Genomic DNA, 5,537 nt, shown 5'->3' with positions numbered 1-5,537 from the left:
CATGCCATCTCCCCAAATCATGATCAACCTACCAGGACCACACTCCTGAAAAAAACCATTAGCAGTTATTTGTGTAAGAACTCAGGTAGGGGTAGAGACTCATGAACTCCCCTGCCCTATGCTAGTATGTCGACTGGCTTGATCTTGTGCAGGGCTTGTGCAGGTAGCCATGGCTTCCATGAGTTCATGAGTACAATGAGACTGTCATGTTCAGAAGATGCCATTTCATATCATCCTTCACCCCCAACAGTCTTCAGCTCTTACAGTCTTTTTATGATGGTCCCTGAATCTTGGGGTTTGTGAAATATACTTCTCATTATGGGTGAGAACTTAATTGTCACTTCCTCTCTGCTCTCTGACCAGTTGTAAGTGTCTTGTGTCACCTTCCTTCCACTGCAAACACAAGCTTCTCTGTTGATGGCTGAGAGCTACGTTCATCAAAGGGGATAAAGATTAAGTATTCAAGGGACAGTTTGATACTATGTCCATTTTGCAAAATAATAGTAGTGGCTTGGTCTCTGAGGGCTCTGAGCTCCCCAGCCATGGGTTCTTGGCCAGATTCACAGTCAAAACTTGATTTAATACTTAAATGAGTCAGCTCTTTTCCAAGGTTACTCCCTAACATTTATTTATTTTTTATTAACACTCGTGTGTTTGTGCTCATGTGTAAGCAGGTTTATGTATGTACGCATATACATAGAAGCCAGAGGACAACCTTGGGTATCATCCTCATCAGAGCCGTGTACCTCCTTTGAGATACGAAGGGTCTTTCAATGGCCTGGAGCTTACCTAGTAGGCTAGGCTGCCTGGCCAGTGAGCCTCAGGTATCTTCTTGTCTCTGCCTCTCTGGATTACAAGTGCATACAACCAGGCCTACCATTTTTTATATGAGTTCTGGTGATTAAGTTCAGGTCTTGTTGCTTGCAAGGCAAGCATTACATTGACTGAGCTATCTCCTTAGTTTATAGAGTTTCTTATGTAGACCTACTGTACCTTAATGATTCAGTCACCTATCAAAGGCCAGTTTCATGGCTGAGTTTTCACTAAGATTAAAAACCACCACATTCTACATTTATAATCCTTACAACCACATCCTTATTCAATAAATATACTGTATCTGTGGAATTAGATTTCTTTTTTTTAATTGCATTTGTGTGTGAATATGTGTGTGTATATAACTTATAAACGAGTTCTGGAGGTGGAACTCAGGTCATCCAGCTTGGTGGCAATGGCCTTCTCCTGCTGAGCCTTTCCATTGGTCTTATGGTACATGTTGAATTGGAATTGTTGGATTTAATAGACATTTAAGATAATACACAGTGATGGTAAAATCTTGGTTGTCAACTTGAGGGGATTTGGAATCACCTAGGAGATGCATCCTAGGCATGTCTGTGAAGATGTGTCCAGGTTGAATTAACAGAAGGTGAGGACCCACTTTGAATGTGCATGGCAGCATCCCATGGTCTGGGGTCTTAAACTGAAATAAAGGAAGAATTTTTCTGAGCACCAGCATCCATCTCTCTTTGGTTCCTGACTGGGGGAAACAATGTGACCAACCAGCCACTTCATCTGCCATGATTGACTGTACTTCATCTGCCATGATTGACTGTACCTGGAACTGTGAGCAAAAAAATCAACCACTTTCCTTAAGTTACCTTTGACATAACTGTTTTGTTGCAATGATATACGTAAGACATACACATAAGTTTTTAAGAAGGCTTATTTTTTTATGTATATGAGTACACTTGCTGTCTCAGACACACCAGCAGAGGGCATTGGATCCCATTACGGATGTGAGCCACCGTGTGGTTACTGGGAATTGAACTCAGGACCTTTGGAAGAGCAGCCAGTGCTCTTAATCACTGAGCCATCTCTCCACCCCTGGACATGCACATAATTTAATTTCTTTCTTGAAATGATGGCATATATTTGGCCATTATTTTCTAAGAGGATACATGTTTTATATATTCTCATATTGGATTTTCTCCATAGTTTTAAATTATGCCAATCTAATGGGACCTCTTAATCTCTTATATTAATAGTTCTATGATTATTAGTGATTTTTTAAAAACAAGTTTATTTTTCATTTACATATGCAGCCAATTATTATACTGGCTTTTCCCCCAGTGGTATTTCGTTTGTTTGAGAAAGGATTTCACATAACCTGGTTGGCTTCAAACTAGTTCTGTAGCAGAGGATGACCTTAAACTCCTGATCCTTCTGCTTTTATTTTCTGTTTCTTTGTGGCTTTTTTTTTTTTTCTAGACGGGGTTTCTTTGTATAACCCTAGCTGTTCTGGAACCCACTCTGTAGACCAGGCTGGCCTCAAACTCAGAAATCCGCCTGCCTCTGCCTCCCAAGTACTGGGATTAAAGGCGTACACCACTGTGCTAGAATTACAGAGAGAGAGAGAGGAGGAAAGAGGGAGGAAGAAAGAGAGAAGGAGGAAGGGAAGGAGAATGAAGGAAAAATAAAGGGATTGAAAATGAGAGAGAGTCTTTCCCTTTTGGAGATTGTATTTCAAAAGGAGATCTGGAACTCAATAATAAATCCCAAGTATTTAAAAAATAATTTCCTGAATTACTATGACAATTATCGACAGATCCACAGTTTTAATTGCCACATAATTAATGTATATTTAATACCAAGTAAAGCTCATCCTTCTACCTTCAAAAATATTGAATTTTGCAGGTGAACTCTAGAACCTTCTGATCTGATTCTAATATAAATGTCTTAGCTTCTTCTGCTGCTATTATAAAATACCTGACAAAGGCAACTTAAGGGAGGAAGGATTGACTGTGGCTCACAGTTCAAGGTTATAGTGGAGAAGGCAGTGCGAGGCTTCTGGCCACATTGCGTCTACTGTCAGAAAACAGAGAGAGGCAACTGATGGTATTCAGTCTACCTTTTCTCTGTTTTATTCAGTCCAGAGCCCCAGTCCATGGGATGGTGCTGCCCATTCAGTGTGAGTCTTAACACCTTGGTTAACTCGATCAGAACAATTCCTCATAGATGCTCCCAGAGGTTCATCTCTCAGGTGGTTCTAGATCTCATTAAGTTACCATGGACCATAACAGAGTCCCACTGGGATTCCAAGTGTCATCACTTTGAAGTTAATTTAGTGAGCTCTGCTATTGTTTTAAAAAGATTAACAATAAGGTATGTTCCTTTGTTTTCTTGTCTTTTTATTCCAGGGTCCTTTTATGTATCTTGAGAGAGTTTTACATTTCTGTCCATATAGACTGAACATTTTATTTCTATTGCAAATGAAAAAAAATACCTTGGCTTCCATTATATTTCATACCTTGTTATTGTCATAGGGGAGAAAGGTATTGATTTTGGTGCACACATATTTTTGTAACTTGGTATTTAAGTGAGTTCCCATATGATTCCTAATAGTATTCCCATTGATTTCTTGTTAGGTTATTTGTTACAGAATGGTACATTCTAGAAAGTTCCATGGTTGGTTGGATTTTTTTGACCAGACTAAATGACTCTCTGTCCCGTTTAATAACTCTTACCTTGAATTACATTTTGTCTGATATTAACATCATACGTTCCATCATCTTGTTATATGAAGTGGTAGTCTTTCACTGAAAACTATTATGTCTACCTCAAAAGAAATAAATGATAACTCTGGGCCCCAGCTAGACATTAATCAGAATTGTTAGCATAATTCCAACAAACACAGAATGTCAAGTTCAGACGCTCAGGTCACTGACATGGTTCACAGACTTGCTATACATTTGGGGGTTTTCATGATCCCCCAAGGTCAATAATTTGCTAAAGTGACTCACAGAACTCTGGAACCATAGGTGTGATGTGTAGTTTTAAACTGTCAGCTTGACACAGCCTAGAATCACTTGGCTTAACCAAATCAGTTATGAAAGTCTTAATTGGCTCTCCTTTTCCGGCTGGAACCATGAAGGCTGTTCCAGAGAAGAAAAAGAAGGTTGCCGGTGTGCCAGAAACCCATAAGAAAAAGGTTCCTGCTGTGCCAAAAACTCTTAAGAAAAAGGTTCCGGCTGTGCCAGAAACCCTTAAGAAAAAGCGAAGGAATTTCGCAGAGTTGAAGGTGAAGCGTCTGAGGAAGACGTTTGCCCTGAAGACACTCCGAAAGGCAAGGAGGAAGCTCATCTGTGAGAAGGCAAAGCACTATCACAAGGAGTACAGGCAGATGTACCGGACTGAGATTCGGATGGCCCGGATGGCAAAGAAAGCTGGGAACTTCTATGTGCCTGCAGAACCAAAATTGGCGTTTGTCATCAGAATCCGAGGCATCAATGGAGTAAGCCCAAAGGTCCGCAAGGTATTGCAGCTTCTTCGCCTTCGACAGATCTTCAATGGCACCTTTGTTAAGCTCAACAAGGTTTCCATTAACACGCTGAGGATTGTGGAACCGTACATTGCATGAGGGTACCCCAACCTGAAGTCAGTAAACGAGCTCATCTACAAGCGAGGCTATGGCAAAATCAATAAGAAGCGGAATGTCTTGACAGATAATTCCTTGATTGCTCGGTCTCTTGGTAAATTTGGCATCATCTGTATGGAGGATCTAATTCGTGAGATCTATACAGTTGGGAAACGCTTCAAGGAAGCAAATGACTTCCTGTGGCCTTTCAAATTATCTTCCCCACGAGGTGGAATGAAGAAGAAGACAACTCACTTTGTAGAAGGTGGAGACGCTGGCAACAGGGAAGACCAGATCAACAGGCTTATCCGACGGATAAACTAAGGTGTTGCCCGTGGTATTTTTGTAATCTGGTCAGTTAATAAACAGTCACAGCTTGGCAAATTAAAAAAGAAAGAAAGAAAGAAAGTCTTAATTGAGGAATTGTTTTCATCAGGTTGACCTATGGGCATGTTTTTAGAGGTTTGACTTGATAATTAATTGGTGTGGGAAGATCTGGTTCACTGTGGGTGGCACCATTCCCTAGGCAAGAATACTGTGTTTAGTGAAAAAAGCTCACTGAGTAGCATGGGCGCGTTTGCTTTTCTCTGGTCTTGACTGTGCATGTGATAAAACTAGCGGCTTCAAGCTCCTGCCACTCTGACTTCTTATTCAATGGCTTGTAACGCAGGATTGTAAGCTGAATCAACTCCTTTCTCCCTTAAACTGCTCTTCATCAGTATGTTCATCACGTCAACAGAAATGAAACCAGGTCATCAGGGAGTATTTAGGGATGATGGCGTTAAATGAGAGCTGAAGAGGAGGTCTAGGATGGTGAATAGGCCTTCCATGCCCTGGCAGTATCGGGGCATCTGACTGTCACAGCATGTGATATTGTTCAGGAGCTAGGAAGCTCTACTGAGCTTTGATATAATTCCTTTATAGCATATTTCATATATTCATGTTCTACCGAGCATCAGTAGTTCCTTAACAGTGTGCGTTGGTTACGTCTCTCACTGATATGACAGACACCTTACACAAACCACTTAAGGGTGGGTTTATGTTTGGTTCACAGCTTGAAAGATTATAGTCTGTCATGGCTGGGAAGGTGTGCCAGAGTTCATGGTGGTGGGGACGTGTGGCCTCG

General features: G+C 41.0%; 1 pseudogene; it reads left to right on the top strand.

Annotated features, from left to right (window-relative positions):
• Nucleotides 1–3,922: 3,922 nt before the first annotated feature.
• LOC114620179 lies at nucleotides 3,923–4,803 on the top strand (annotated as a pseudogene).
• The last annotated feature ends 734 nt before the right edge of the window (nucleotides 4,804–5,537 follow it).

This window comes from Grammomys surdaster, unplaced genomic scaffold (genome assembly GCF_004785775.1).
Source record: "Grammomys surdaster isolate TR1022 unplaced genomic scaffold, NIH_TR_1.0 166, whole genome shotgun sequence".
In the NCBI taxonomy this organism is placed as follows: domain Eukaryota; kingdom Metazoa; phylum Chordata; class Mammalia; order Rodentia; family Muridae; genus Grammomys; species Grammomys surdaster.
This window is presented reverse-complemented; position numbering and strand designations above follow the sequence as displayed.